This window comes from Oncorhynchus masou, chromosome 15 (genome assembly GCF_036934945.1).
Source record: "Oncorhynchus masou masou isolate Uvic2021 chromosome 15, UVic_Omas_1.1, whole genome shotgun sequence".
In the NCBI taxonomy this organism is placed as follows: Eukaryota; Metazoa; Chordata; class Actinopteri; order Salmoniformes; family Salmonidae; genus Oncorhynchus; species Oncorhynchus masou.
The window spans coordinates 30,265,488-30,282,525 of record NC_088226.1 but is presented as its reverse complement, the minus strand read 5'-3'; the positions used below and the strand labels follow the sequence as shown (position 1 = coordinate 30,282,525).

The 17,038-nt window shown below is 43.8% G+C and overlaps 1 pseudogene; it reads left to right on the top strand.

Moving 5' to 3' along the window:
- The first annotated feature begins 6,282 nt into the window (after nucleotides 1-6,282).
- LOC135555187 (fetuin-B-like) lies at nucleotides 6,283-16,245 on the top strand (annotated as a pseudogene).
- Nucleotides 16,246-17,038: the final 793 nt, after the last annotated feature.

The following is a 17,038-nucleotide window of genomic DNA, read 5'->3' as shown; positions in this document are numbered from 1 at the left end:
AAAGGAATCAAGATCAAATGAATACTCATATACTGTTTGTGATGATTTATTTGTTTTTAATTCATTCAGATTAAAAAAGGTTCAAATGATCACACACAAAATAATTCTCAACAGAACACATTGTACATACATTTACATTTTCTACACTAGGAACATCTTAAAATTAAATTAATTCAATATATTGTGCTGGTTCAAATCATACACAAATTGATTCACATAGAAAACACCTACTATACATTTAATTTCCTAATAGGGGTGACATGTCTTCTGGTTCAGGGGATCATAAACTCACAGAAAAAAACAGTTAATTATGTAGATTGGTTTAACAACAAATTATTCACTCTGCAGTGATTTATAAAAAGAGCGTGCAGCAGCTGGAAAGTAGTTGAGCATGGTCATCAGATCTTGGTACTTGTTTTTTTGTTGATGGGCAGAGGACTCTCATATGTTCTAGGGTAGTGGCTTGCAAAATAGGGCGGTTGAGGTGTAGCTCCTTGTTGTGGTTTGGAGATCAGCCACGATTTCCATCCCTCAAATAGACTGTGGCTCTGTCTGGCGTACAGATTCCAAGGATCCTCAACTGAAATTAGAACAGTAACATTTTAAGCTCCTGACATCAATAAATAACTTTCACAGTCAAGCATTAGGATATTTTATTGTTGGAACAACATGTTGCATGTTGATGGGATGTTAGTAAACTATTCTCTGTGCAATACCTGTGACTTTTAACCACCTCACTGAGGTGATCTGTAGTCCAGCTGGTCGCTTGAGGACAGAATCTGGGAGGTGTCTGAAGTCTTCAAATTGCATCCTCATCACCTTGAATGGTTTTGCTGGTTGTGCTTCAAGTATCATCTTTGAAACATCATCAGGTGTATGAAGGACTGACAACTTGCGCCTCTTCTCGATGGTGGCAAAAGATCAATCACAAGGAAGAAAAGAATGACCAGAGAAAAAGCAGCTAGCTATGTTTCTTCTCTAATCTAGCAATAACATTTGTAACGATAATGTACAAGTTAGTAGCCAACAAACTTTAGCTAATAGGTTCTCTCTATAGTTACAAATTAGACAACCCAGAACATACATGTTAGTTACTGTACTCTATAGCTAGCTTGATTATTTGATATACGGTTCCTCCACATACCTATTTTGAACAGCTTTTCCCAGTTTTATCTTGACCCTTACGATTTGTATAGGGTTTTCCAGCATCCCGTAAGATCTTCCTCTGCCTGTCTTTCCATTCTATTAGATTTACGTTTCTTTCCCACATTTGGGTGATTTTCATCAGCAACAGAAAAGTTGTGTGCTTGTCCGTCCATTCTGAGTGGTGCACATTTTTCAATTTTTTATTTTAATTTTACCTTTATTTTACGTGACGTAAGAACAAATTCTTATTTTCAATGACGGCCTAGGAACAGTGGGTTAACTGACTGTTCAGGGTCAGAACAACAGATTTGTACCTTGTCAGCTCGGGGATTCGAACTTGCAACCTTTCGGTTACTAGTCCAACGCTCTAACCACTAGGCTGCCCTGCCGTCCCAAAAATGGTTATCCCACGAGAGTCTATCTTTAAATTTAAAATTATTGTTAAATAGCGTGTGAAAAGCTTGTGAAATCGGTTCACTATAGAAAAAGGGTGTCCAATAATGATTTTTCATGTATATCTCTTTTTTTTATGTCACATATATGGTTCTTTATCTGTAGGATTCAATTATGTAAACAACTCAAATTTTGCCTAGCTCCACGTGAAAATCGACCAACCTCCTACTTCGCTTCCCATCATAGAGGGGACTCGATGAATCTGGCATTTGTTTTGGAACCCCTCCTGCCTCCCGGGCGTAAACCAGGTGCCCTGTTCATAGTCAATGGCGAAATCGTTTTGTTTTTTAAAGCGACCTAATTAGAACTTGGAGTAATGAGCAGGATTCTGTGTTTCCTATGGAACACCGTTTGGTTCCTAAAGCACGTGGTCAAAACGCAATATTTAAGCAGGTGCAAGCACTAAATTAACATCTTCACTCGCTAAATGAACACCTACACTCATCAAAAAAGCGTGTGCAAATGTGCTAAATAAACGTCTGCAAGCGGTCCTGCACACGTCAAATTAACGCCTAATAGCTGCCTAATAAACACCTACACACGCTAACTTAACGTGTTCTTTAATATGCTAATTTTACTAGCCAATTTCCCTAGCTCCTCCTTCATTAAATCAGTTTGATGCAACAACACCACAATTGAAGATGGGGAGAAGGAACTTCCATATCCGCTGCAAACAGACCCTAAATAGCTGCACTTGGCTTCTGCTCTCCGATAATCCTGGACCACGTTAACAAAGTTGATTCTTTTTAAATACTATTATTACTTAATCATAAAGTTGATCTGCTAGCTAACACAGAGGACGGATCTGTGTATGGCTATGCAGTTATGTTGGAGGCTAAGAGACTGAGACAGCAGTGCAAGTAACTTAGGCCTATGTGTCACTAATATTGTTAGTCTGATTAGACCAAGGGAGTATTTTATATTTAGCTAGTATATGTAGAACATTTATATACACTGCTCAAAAAATAAAGGGAACACTTAAACAACACAATGTAACTCCAAGTCAATCACACTTCTGTGAAATCAAACTGTCCACTTAGGAAGCAACACTAATTGACAATGAATTTCACATGCTGTTGTGCAAATGGAATAGACAACAGGTGTAAATTATAGGCAATTAGCAAGACACCCCCAATAAAGGAGTGGTTCTGCAGGTGATAACCACAGACCACATCTCAGTTCCTATGCTTCCTGGCTGATGTTTTGGTCACTTTTGAATGCTGGCGGTGCTTTCACTCTAGTGGTAGCATGAGTTGGAGTCTACAACCCACACAAGTGGCTCAGGTAGTGCAGCTCATCCAGGATGGCACACCAATGCGAGCTGTGGCAAGAAGGTTTGCTGTGTCTGTCAGCGTAGTGTCCAGAGCATGGAGGCACTACCAGGAGACAGGCCAGTACATCAGGAGATGTGGAGGAGACCGTAGGAGGGCAACAACCCAGCAGCAGGACCGCTACCTCCGCCTTTGTGCAAGGAGGAGCAGGAGGAGCACTGCCAGAGCCCTGCAAAATGACCTCCAGCAGGCCACAAATGTGCATGTGTCTGCTCAAACGGTCAGAAACAGACTCCATGAGGGTGGTATGAGGGCCCGACGTCCACAGGTGGGGGTTGTGCTTACTACAGCCCAACACCGTGCAGGACGTTTGGCATTTGCCAGAGAACACCAAGATTGGCAAATTCGCCTCTGGCGCCCTGTGCTCTTCACAGATGAAAGCAGGTTCACACTGAGCACATGTGACAGTCTGGAGACGCCGTGGAGAACGTTCTGCTGCCTGCAACATCCTCCAGCATGACCGGTTTGGCAGTGGGTCAGTCATGGTGTGGGGTGGCATTTCTTTGGGGGGCCGCACAGCTTTCCATGTGCTCGCCAGAGGTAGCTTGACTGCCATTAGGTACCGAGATGAGATCCTCAGACCCCTTGTGAGACCATATGCTGGTGCGGTTGGCCCTGGGTTCCTCCTAATGCAAGACAATGCTAGACCTCATGTGGCTGGAGTGTGTCAGCAGTTCCTGCAAGAGGAAGGCATTGATGCTATGGACTGGCCCACTCGTTCCCCAGACCTGAATCCAATTGAGCACATCATGTCTCCATCCACCAACGCCACGTTGCACCACAGACTCTCCAGGAGTTGGCGGATGCTTTAGTCCAGGTCTGGGAGAAGATCCCTCAGAAGACCATCCGCCACCTCATCAGGAGCAAGACCAGGCATTGTAGAGAGGTAATACAGGCACGTGGAGGCCACACACACTACTGAGCCTCATTTTGACTTGTTTTAAGGACATTACATCAAAGTTGGATCAGCCTGTAGTGTGGTTTTCCAATTTAATTTTGAGTGTGACTCCAAATCCAGACCTCCATGGGTTGATCGATTTGATTTCCATTGATTATTTTTGTGTGATTTTGTTGTCAGCACATTCAACTATGTAAAGAAAAAAGTATTTAATAAGAATATTTCATTCATTCAGATCTAGGATGTGTTATTTTAGTGTTCTCTTTATTTTTGTGAGCAGTGTATTTTGTTGTAATGAATGCTGGTATTTAAATGGCTGGATTGCTAAATTAGTTACTAGTTCGCTTGATAACGTTCCTTAGCCGCACACCCCGGCCATAGTCACAATGAACGGCGCCGTCTTGTAATATTTTCACAGCCCTGCTAGTTACATAAAGCTGACTTATCAAGGAGTACTGACGTAAACATGTTTTGGTATTTTTAGGCAAAACAACAACTGAAGGTATAAAGCTTCAGGCAGGCTGGCTGGCTATAATTTCAATGCTACCTAGCCCTAGCAGTGCTAGCTCGCGATTAGCATGAAAACATTTACAAAGCTCACAAAGCTCATTTGACCGAAGACAACCCTGTAAAAATGTTGCTAATATCTACAACATATCAGCTTTCCAACAGCACAGATATTACTTTTGAATACCCTTTGAAATATGAATATTTCATCTCAGCCTACGATGTAGGAAGTAACAACTTCAGACATAAACCATGAACGTTAACGTTAGTACTATGGCACTGTTTGAACAGGAATCGCAGTCCCATCTATGGTCTCTATTCTCTTGCAGAATGGAAACCATGCAGAGGAGCCTTGAGTGTGCTAGGGGGGGGGGGGCTGATAAATGTTGGGTGTGGTTGGGTTTACTGTTGTTTTTTGTGTTTTTTTCACTCTTCGTTCTCCTGCTGCCCATTCTATTCGTTCTTGGTCAATATTTATATTTATGTCTTGGCTTTAATATCCACTATTATAAAAACATTACTTGGCCACAATTTGTGACAGTTACTATAATTTAAGTGTTTTTGGAATGAGGGGGGTGGGCTGTCACAATACATTATGTAGCCTAAACACAGTGTATTACTGTTACAGACAGTTCCAGTTACCGGGCTCCTCGGACTTGGAGAGGAGCACCTTGTTATGCCATCACTCAAGAGCAACTGAGGTGTCTGATGTCCTGTGCTTTCAGTGTGTCTCAGATGGCAGATCTTCTACATGTGTCTCGATTGACAGTCAAACGTCATCTAAGTTCAGTTGTTCTTGGGAGTAATGCTATAAACAGCAGACTTTAGATGCATGGTTTCCAGTTTCTTACCAATCAAACAATTTAGAAGGACTACAATCAAGACAGCACTTTAAAATGACTATGATGATATGCATTACCTCATCCCTGCCCATTGTTACTCTTTTTTCCAGACACTTCGATCTGTCACATGCACCGTTATATTCTGACATGTCAGACTTGGCTCTGAATGAAAAGATTAAGGACTTGGTGGCTGGGAATGACAAACGTGGACCGGAGGCTGTTCAATCACAATTAAGGGCTCTGGGTGCAGAGACGCAGAGTGAGGGACAGCATGCTTCGTGTTAACCCGAGGGCGGATGCCCTCAGAGCCATGTCGCAGAGGTTGCATAGAAGGTCATACTGTGTTGCCGGACCAAACTCGTTAGGGCACCTTGATGGAAACCACAAACTGATAAGGTGGATGTATCTTTGTGATAGACACAATGATCTGTATCACTGGTGAGAAGTTGTACATTGTAACATCTCAAATTGTTCATCAACAACTTGTTCTTCAACAACTAACAGTTCAGTACGCAATGGCCCTTGATACCATATGTCACTCATGTGGATAAAAATTGTTGGTTTTCGTTGCTTTGTAATTGTTTTTGTTTCAATACAAATTTAACTAGATTGGGTCTGCTGTATGGTCGGGGTTTCTCCCCAAGGGTTAGCCCTCCAACTACCTGACCCCATAACTCTGAGTTGTGGTCACCAGTATGATAAGGGAGTATAAGCCAATTTGGAAATGGTGTTAACAGTGTGTTGGTATGCTCTTTGACATTTGTCTGAGGAATTTTGTAAAAAGAAAATTGGGAAGATAATATTTTGTCATACGGTAAATAGTTGTTTGGATTTTCTGAGTCATAAATGCATTAAACTGTTGTTTTGGTCTGTCCTCTCTCAAAGTTATGGCGATAGTGACTACCGATGGTATCTACATATATGCATGGAAAGAATAATATGACATGAATAGTGTGAGCTTCACCCCCCTAACCAACTGAAGTAATGGTGTTCACTACAGCCCTGTCCTGCACCACTTCTACTGAGGCCTGAGTCCGAGCCAGTAACCTGTGTACGAGCGGCAGGAGTGTTGCATGAGTCCTGACACCGTGCATGTGGAGTGAGCATGGTGAGAGATCACGTCAAAACTTCTCCCATGCTGCTGGTGCACTGGTGGAAAACTGGACCAGACAGAATGGACTGTACAGAATGGTGGTGGCGGTTCAGGTGAGAGATTCGTGTGCTTGGGAAAATTGGATTATTCCCCAGATATTCAAATCAGGACATTATCAAGGGCCATCAACTGTGACAGGCATGCCTTACATAAAATCAGCAACAAAAAAAAGAAATGTCCCCTTTTCAGGACCCTGTCTTTCAAAGATAATTTGTGAAAATCCAAATAACTCCATTGGAAAGGGTTTAAACACTGTTTCCCATGTTTGTTTAATGAACCATAAACGATTAACAGCTTACAGACGGTAGGCAATTAAAGTCACAGTTATGAAAACTTAGTAGAAAGGCCTCTTTGGTGTCCTGACTCTGAAAAACACCAAAAGAAAGATGCCCAGGGTCCTTGCTCATCTGCATGAACGTGCCTTAGGCATGCTGCAAGGAGGCATGAGGACTGCAGATGTGGCCAGGGCAATAAATTGCAATGTCCGTACTGTGAGATGCCTAAGACAGCGCTACAGGGAGACAGGAAGGACAGCTGATCGTCCACGCAGTGGCAGACCACGTGTAACAACACCTGCACAGGATTGGTACATCTGAACATCACACCTGCGGGACATGTGCAGGATGGCAACAACAACTGCCCAAGTTACACCAGGAACACACAATCCCTCCATCAGTGCTCAGACTGTCTACAATAGGCTGAGAGAGGTTGGACTGAGGGTTTGTAGGACTGTTGTAAGGAAGGTCCTCACCAGACATCACCGGCAACAATGTCGCCTATGAGCACAAACCCACCATCGCTGGACCAGACAGGACTGGCAAAAAGTGCTCTTCACTGACGAGTCAGGGTTTTGGTCTCAACAGGGGTGATGGTCGGATTTGCGTTTATCGTCGAAGGAATGAGCGTTACACCGAGGCCTGTACTCTGGAGTGGGATCGAGGTGGAGGGTCCGTCATGGTGTGGGGCGGTGTGTCACAGCATCATCGGACTGAGCTTTTTGTCATTGCAGACAATCTCAACTCTGTGCGTTACAGGGAAGACACCCTCCTCCCTCATGTGGTACCCTTCCTGCAGGCTCATCCAGACATGACCATCCAGCATGACAATGCCACCAGCCATACTGCTCGTTCTGTGCATGATTTTCTGCAAGACAGGAATGTCAGTGCTCTGCTATGGCCAGCGAAGAGCCCGGATCTCAATCCCATTGAGCACATCTGGGAACTATTGGATCAGAGGGTGAGTGCTAGGGCCATTCCTCCCAGAAATGTCCGGGAACTTGCACGTGCCTTGGTGGAAGATTGGGGTAACATCTCACAGCAAGAACTGGCTGGTGCAGTCTATGAAGAGGAGATGCACTGCAGTACTTAATGCAGCTGGTGGTCACACCAGATACTGACTGTTACTTTTGATTCTGACTGTTACTTGTGAATACTTATGCAAATTAGATATTTATGTATTTAATTTTCAATCAATTAGCAAAAATGTCTAAAAATATGTTTTCACTTTGTCATAATGTGGTATTATTTTTTTGTTGATGGGTGAGAAACAAATATTTAATCAATTTTGAATTCAGGCTGTAACACAACAAAATGTAGAATAAGTCAAGGGGTATGAATACTTTCTGTAGGCACTGTAGGATAGTACTGCTTTTATAGCCTAGAATAAGGCAACGCATTAACATGGCTACAGTATCTCGAATTGGGTTGGAGTGGTGCAAGCGTGTGCATGTTGACTCATTTTTTTTAAAACCATGACCAAGATACAAAGTTCAAGACACACAGTACTTTTCTGACAATGCTGGGTAAACGCTGCATCAGCTACTGCATGTGTATCTCCATAGACGCTATACTATAGGCCACCGTTTCCCAAACTCGGTCCTCGGGACTCTAAGGGCTGCACATTTTGGTTTTTGCCCTAACACAGCACAGCTGATTTCAAATTATCAAAGCTTGATGATTAATTGATTATTTGAATCAGCTGTGTAGTTCTAGGGCAAATATCTAAATGGTGCAGCCTTTTGTCCAGATGGGATAGGGCAGTGTGCAGTGTGATGGCGATTGCGTCATTTGTGGACCTGTTGGGGCATATGCAAACTGAAGTGGGTCTAGGGTGGAGGTGATATGATTCTCTCAAAGCTCTTCATGATGACAGAAGTGAGTGCTACGGGGCGGTAGTCACTTAGTGCAGTTATCTTTGCCACCTTGGGTACAGAAACAATGGTGGGGATGCATGTGGGGACAACAGACTGGGATAGGGAGCGATTGAATATATCCGTAAACACACCAGCCAGCTGGTCTGCGCATGCTCTGAGTAATTGACTCTGTCAGCCAGCAGACAGGGGTGAGGCTAATCAACTACTGTATTGAACTGTTCTTTTCTTCCTGTTTCAAGGTTATTGTTTTTTTCTAGTTATTTGGGTTCTTCGCTGATTGAGTGTCAGGGTCAATACAAGAGTTTTTATTTTCCTTTCTTTTGAGCACAAACTACAGAACAGATAGAGGAGAGTAAAGGTACAATAGTTGGATAATTTATGTTTTTACAAAGCACAACAGCATATCCTTTACTCTATCAGTAAAGGATTCTCTTGTGGAAATTCCCTCTCGTGCCCAAGAGAGGTAAGTTTTGAAGTGTTGAGAAATCCTCCACTACCAGCCTACAGTAAATACGTACATTAGTCAATTATGAGAGTAAAGTCTTCCTCATTTAAGTCAAGTGAACAGGCAAAGCTGTCAAATTGCTATTGCATGCATATTTGGCTTTCTACCCATTTACTGGACTACCTCCCTCCCTACCTCCACCTCTTGCCCCAGGAAGGAGAGATGATATTTAACCATAGATATGCTGGAGACAAAATGTCAAGTGATCAGCAGGAAGCCATGTAAGAAATGTGAAGTGAAGGATGTAGCTGACATACCAATAAGAAGTATAGCATGTAGGGGTCTCATAGACTAGACGTAATATAGTAAATAAAAATCCGGGACACTCAAATTAGTATCACAAATGTTATCTGTCACATGCAACAAATACAACAGGTGTCGTAGACTTTAGGTGTAGACAATAACAAGGCTTTATACAAGGGGTACCGTTACCGAGTCAATGTGTGGGGTTACAGGTTAGTCAAGGTAATTGCGGTAATATGTATGAGACCAGTCAAAAGTTTGGACACACTTACTCATTCAAGGGTTTTTGCTTGGCTGCTTTTTCTTCACTCTGTGGCCCAACTCATCCCAAACCATCTCAATTGGGTTGAGGTTGGGTGATTGCGGAGGCCAGATCATCTGATGCAGCACTCCATCACTCTCCTTCTCGGTCAAATAGCCCTTACACAGCCTGGAGGTGTCATTGTCCTGTTGAAAAACAAATTACAGTCCCACTAAGCACAAACCGGATGGAATGACGTATCGCTGCAGAATGCTGTGGTAGCCATGCTGGTTAAGTGCGCCTTGAATTTGGAATAAATCACAGACAGTGTCACCAGCAAAGAACCCCCACACCATCGCACCTCCTCCTCCATGCTTCACGGTGGGAACCACACATGCAGAGATAATCTGTTCATCTCTTGGCCCAAGCACGTCTCTTCTTCTTATTGGTGTCCTTTAGTAGTGGTTTCTTTGCAGCAATTCAACCATGAAGGGCTGATTTATGCAGTCTCCTCTGAACACTTGATGTTGAGATGTGTCTGTTACTTGAACTCTGTGAAGCATTTATTTGGGGCTGCAATCTGATGTGCTGTTAACTTTTAATGAAGTTATCCTCTGCAGCAGTGGTAACTCTGGGTCTTCCTTTCCTGTGGCGTTCTGAATGAGAGCCAGTTTCATCAAAGCGCTTGATGGTCTTTGCAACTGCACTTGAAGAAACTTTCAAAGTTCTTGACATTTTCCAGATTGACTGACCTTCAGGTCTTAAAGCAATGATGGACTGTAATTTCTCTTTGCTTATTTGAGCTGTTCTTGCCATAATATGGACTTGGTCATTTACCAAATAGGGCTATCTTCTGTATACCACTCCTAGCTTGTCACAACACAACTGATTTGCTCAAAAACATAAATAAGGAAAGAAATTACCTGCCTACAGACAAAAACTTAAAAAAGAAGCTCCCACGCTGAGGTCTGTCCAATGCTGGTCCGACCAAGCTGACTCCACACTCCAAGACTGCTTCCATCACGTGGACTGGGACATGTTTCGTATTGTGTCAGATAACAACATTGACGAATACGCCGATTCGGTGTGCGAGTTCATTAGAACGTGCATTGAAAATGTTGTTCCCATAGAAATGATTAAAACATTCCCTAACCAGAAACCGTGGATTGATGGCAGCATTCGCGTGAAACTGAAAGCGCGAACCACTGCTTTCAATCAGGGCAAGGTGTCTGGTAACATGACTGAATACAAACAGTGCAGCTATTCCCTCCGTAAGGCTATCAAACAAGCTAAGCGTCAGTACAGAGACAAAGTAGAATCTCAATTCAACGGCTCAGACACAAGAGGCATGTGGCAGGGTCTACAGTCAATCACGGACTACAGGAAGAAATCCAGCCCAGTCACAGACCAGGATGTCTTGCTCCCAGGCAGACTAAATAACTTTTTTTGCCCACTTTGAGGACAGTACAGTGCCACTGACACGGCCTGCAACGGAAACATGCGGTCTCTCCTTCACTGCAGCCGAGGTGAGTAAAACATTTAAACGTGTTAACCCTCGCAAGGCTGCAGGCCCAGACGGCATCCCCAGCCGCGCCCCCAGAGCATGCGCAGACCAGCTGGCTGGTGTGTTTACGGACATATTCAATCAATCCCTATACCAGTCTGCTGTTCCCACATGCTTCAAGAGGGCCACCATTGTTCCTGTTCCCAAGAAAGCTAAAGTAACTGAGCTAAACGACTACCGCCCCGTAGCACTCACTTCCGTCATCATGAAGTGCTTTGAGAGACTAGTCAAGGACCATATCACCTCCACCCTACCTGACACCCTAGACCCACTCCAATTTGCTTACCGCCCAAATAGGTCCACAGACGATGCAATCTCAACCACACTGCACACTGCCCTAACCCATCTGGACAAGAGGAATACCTATGTGAGAGTGCTGTTCATCGACTACAGCTCGGCATTCAACACCATAGTACCCTCCAAGCTCGTCATCAAGCTCGAGACCCTGGGTCTCGACCCTGCCCTGTGCAACTGGGTACTGGACTTCCTGACGGGCCGCCCCCAGGTGGTGAGGGTAGGTAACAACATCTCCTCCCCGCTGATCCTCAACACTGGGGCCCCACAAGGGTGCATTCTGAGCCCTCTCCTGTACTCCCTGTTCACCCACGACTGCGTGGCCACGCACGCCTCCAACTCAATCATCAAGTTTGCGGACGACACAACAGTGGTAGGCTTGATTACCAACAACGACGAGACGGCCTACAGGGAGGAGGTGAGGGCCCTCGGAGTGTGGTGTCAGGAAAATAACCTCACACTCAACGTCAACAAAACTAAGGAGATGATTGTGGACTTCAGGAAACAGCAGAGGGAACACCACCCTATCCACATCGATGAAACAGTAGTGGAGAGAGTAGCAAGTTTTAAGTTCCTCGGCATACACATTACAGACAAACTGAATTGGTCCACTCACACAGACAGCATCGTGAAGAAGGCGCAGCAGCGCCTCTTCAACCTCAGGAGGCTGAAGAAATTCGGCTTGTCACCAAAAGCACTCACAAACTTCTACAGATGCACAATCGAGAGCATCCTGGCGGGCTGTATCACCGCCTGGTACGGCAACTGCTCCGCCCTCAACCGTAAGGCTCTCCAGAGGGTAGTGAGGTCTGCACAATGCATCACCGGGGCAAACTACCTGCCCTCCAGGACACCTACACCACCCAATGTTACAGGAAGGCCATAAAGATCATCAAGGACATCAACCACCCGAGCCACTGCCTGTTCATCCCGCTATCATCCAGAAGGCGAGGTCAGTACAGGTGCATCAAAGCTGGGACCGAGAGACTGAAAAACAGCTTCTATCTCAAGGCCATCAGACTGTTAAACAGCCACCACTAACATTGAGTGGCTGCTGCCAACACACTGACACTGACTCAACTCCAGCCACTTTAATAATGGGAATTGATGGGAAATGATGTAAATATATCACTAGCCACTTTAAACAATGCTACCTTATATAATGTTACTTACCCTACATTATTCATCTCATATGCATACGTATATACTGTACTCTATATCATCGACTGCATCCTTATGTAATACATGTATCACTAGCCACTTTAACTATGCCACTTTGTTTACATACTCATCTCATATGTATATACTGTACTCGATACCATCTACTGTATCTTGCCTATGCTGCTCTGTACCATCACTCATTCATATATCCTTATGTACATATTCTTTATCCCCTTACACTGTGTATAAGACAGTAGTTTAGGAATTGTTAGTTAGATTACTTGTTGGTTATTACTGCATTGTCGGAACTAGAAGCACAAGCATTTCGCTACACTCGCATTAACATCTGCTAACCATGTGTATGTGACAAATAAAATTTGATTTGATTTGAAAAAAAGATTGCCAAGAGTGTGAAAAGCTGTAATCAAGACAAAGGGTGGCTACTTGAAGAATCTCAAATATAAAATGCATTTGGATTTGTTTAACACTTTTTTTGGTTACTACATGATTCCATATGTGTCATTTCATAGTTCTGATGTCTTCACTATTATTCTACAATGTAGAAAATAGTAAAAATAAAGAAAAACCTTCAGTAGGTGTGTCCAAACTTTTGACTGGTACTGTACATCTTGGTAGGGGTAAAGTGACTATGCATAGATAATAAACAGCGAGTAGCAGCATCGTAAAAAGAAAGTGTGTGGGGGGGGCAATGCAAATAGTCCGGGTAGCCATTTGATTAGCTGTTGAGCAGTCTTATGGCTTGGGGGTAGAAGCTGTTAAGAAGCCTTTTGGATCTAGACTTGTAGAACTTTTTGAGGATATTCTCAGTCTCCTGAGGGTGAATAGGTGTTGTGGTGCCCTCTTCACGACTGTATTGGTGTGTTTGGACCATGATAGTATGTTGGTGATGTGGACACCAAGGAACTTGAAGCTCTCAACCTGCTCCACTACAGCCCCGTTGATGAGAATGGGGGCATGCTCACCCTCCTTTTCCTATAGTCCACGGTCATCTCCTTTGTCTTGTTCATGTTGATGGAGAAGTTGTTGTCCTGGCACCACACTGCCAGGTCTCTGACCTCCCGTGTCATTGGCAAACGTAATAATGGTGCTGGGGTCGTGCTTACCCATGCAGTAATTGGTGAACAGGGCTGAACAGGAGGGGACTAAACACGCACCCCTGATGAGCCCAAGGGTTGAGGATCCTCGTGGCAGATGGGTTTTGTCCTACCCTTACGACCTGGGGGCGGCCCATCAGGAAGACCAGGATCCAGTTGCAGAGGGAAGTGTTTAGTTCCAGGGTCAGCTTAGTGATGAGCTCTGAGGGCACTATGGTTTTGAACGCTGAGCTGTAGCCAACGAACAGCATTCTGACGTAGGTGTTCCTTTTTTCCAGGTGGGAAAGGGCAGTGTGGAGTGCAATAGAGATTGTGTTATCTGTGGATCTGTTGGGGTGGTATGCGAATTGGAGAGGATCAAAGGTTTCTGGGATGATGCTGTTGATGTGAGCCATGACCAAACTTTCAAAGCACTTCATGGCTACAGACGCGAGTGCTACGTGTCGGTAGTAATTTAGGTAGGTTACCTTTGTGTTCTTGGGCACAGGGACTATGGTGTTCTGCTTGAAACATGTTGGTATTACAGACTCAGTCAGGGACAGGTTGAAAATGTCAGTGAAGACACTTGCCAGTTGTCAGCGCATGCTCAGAGTACACATCTTGGTAATCCGTCTGGCCCTTCGGCCTGTTTAAAGGTCTATAGAGAGCGTGATCACACAGTCGTCGGGAACAGCTGGTGCTCTCATGCATGCTTCAGTGTTTGCCTCGAAGCGAGCATATAAGTAATTTAGCTCATCTGGTATGCTCATGTCACTAGGCAGCTCACGGCTGGGCTTCCCTTTGTAGTCCATAATAGTTTGCAAGACCTGCCACATCCGACGAGCGTTGGAGCCAGTGTAGAGGATTCAATCTTAGTCCGGTATTGTCGCTTTGCCTGTTCTGATATGCAGAAGTTATTTTCGGTCATAAGAGACGGTGGCAGAAACATTATATACAAAATAAGTTACAAACAACGCGAAAAAACACACAAAATAGCACAACTGGTTAGGAGCGAGTAAAACGGCAGCCATCTCCTCCAACCCATATGTTATGTTTGGTATGGTTAGATAGAGGTTACTTAAGGCTAAAACAAAAGGAGCGTGGTTGGTCGGGCGAACATCTAGCAACACAAAGGTTGCGTGTTGGAGTCTCATCACGGACAACTTTAGCAACTACTTACTACTTTTTAGTTACTTAGCATGTTAGCTAACCCTTCCCCTAACCCTTGAACCTAACCTTGACTGTAACCTTGACCGTAACCTTAAGCTGAACCCTTAGGCTAGCTAACTTTAGACACCTAGCTAACGTTAAGCACCTAACGCTAGCCACAGCAAATGTAATTCGTAACCTATCATACAAAATGGATGACGGACATTTGCAAATTAAGAAATAGCATATCAAATGTAACATATTTGAGTGTCCCGGCTTTTTCATTCACTATGTTACGTCTACCCCGGAGTCCAGGTTGGCTTACAGGGTGTAGGGAGTATGATTTTTGAATGAAACTCTCTTACCACTAAACAGGTGTATGGGCAGTGTATGGCATCTATCTACTGTACGTTGGGAAAAGTGTGGAACTCCGCAGCAATAAAATGTACCATCCAACAAGGTAGTCTGGCTAGTAGGGTTTCGTTCTTCCTGGTCAGGTCAATATGTCAGGAAAAATATACCGTATGTACTGTAACCACAAAACCCCTTCAGCTGAATGACCTACTGGTGTATTGTTGCTTTAGTTTGACTAACCTGTAGTAATGACCTATAGTAATGAGCCCATACCTTGTGTCCAGTGCTTGCCACGGTCATCGTCGACACATGTCCAGACTGTCCAACAGTAGGGTGCCTGGATGACCCCATCATAGCGGAGACGGCCAATCTGTCCCTCCAGACATACAACAGAGAGTCGCCTTACCAACTACTACACTCTCCTCAACCTAACAGGAGCCAGCATGCAGGTTGGTGAGTTCATTCTATGTTGTATGGCAAATATGACAATTTTGCTATTGAAATAAAATGTTACTTTGCTATTGTCTTGGAGAGGAGTAGGAGGCACTTAACCAGCATGAGATGAGGTGCAACCAAAAATCATAAAAACATTTTAAGGAAATAGATGTGACTCTTGCTCACAAAACTTGATGTTGTGACAACTATTTCAAGTTAAAATCACTTTGCTGTCATCTTCACAGTGGGTTGAGTGTCCGTCCTACTTTGTGGAGTTCACCATTCAAGAGACGGTCTCTGCTAAGGACAATCCTGACATTGATCTGACCCAATGTAAAATGCTGGACTGTGAATTTTCAATGGAGTACTACACTACATCTACACACTGTCTATCACATTCTGAAACAGGTAAAATGGGAAAACCAACTGATCAAAATGATGATTTGTATGTGACAAGTGTTCAGTGGAGGAAGGTAGCCTACTGTAGACCCACATCAGCATCACACCATTCTCAGTGATTTCACTATGTCATCATATCCTGTTTTTCTGTTTGACCAATAATATTCTGTGTTCTGTTCCCTAGCACAAGGGCTTGGCACAGGCTCTCACACCACTCTGGATGATGGCATGTTTGAGATCAAACTTCCCATCGAGTTCAAGTGTGAAATATTTGAGTCAGAGGTTGGGAATTTCCACAACAGTGCCATCACTGCCATACCATGATGGAACCTCAGTAACATAGAGACAGCACAGCAGTAACCTCAGAAATTGGGCAGATGAGACCCCCACAATGCAGGAGTTTGTTCCAGTCCAGATCTGACTAAATTGTGATGTAAATTCAGGACCAAGACAAGGTCTAGGGGTAGGGGAAAGGAAGGGGTTGATCTTGGAGTGGGCATAATGTTCTGATTGACCCATTTCATAAGCACTTAAAGTTTTTATCATTTTTATGTCCATCTCTCAGGCTAGAGAAGAAGTGATGACGAGAACCATAAACATGCACACACACACTGCTTGCAGTGGGGTCGTGGTGGTCCTATCCCCCACCTCAAAGAGCCTCACCAGCAGCAAGCAACAGTCCAGGCAGGAGAAAAACCAACTTGGGACGGGACAGGTTTAAAATCTGATTGATAAACATCTTACTTAACACTTTTTTATGAGATACAAAGCTATTTGGTAACGAGGGCACTATGACTCCAATACTTCCCCTCTTTTGCCCTGGCTGGATGTTTCTTTTGCTATTTTGGATCACATATGTAAAGAATTCCACAACATTGTACTGTATGATAATATGAACTATGATGCGTGTATCAGAGCAATACATTAATGGTTTACAATGAATATATTTTCATGGTCATAATTTATTGTTCAACTGTATCCAATTCATATGGAGCGCTGGAGGTGACATTGACAGATGTTTTATACAATTAAACATGTTCTCATCTGACGTGAAGGGCAAAAGTGTGCGTCTCAAAACCATGATTAATGTCAAACAAATGACTCACAAATATTTCGC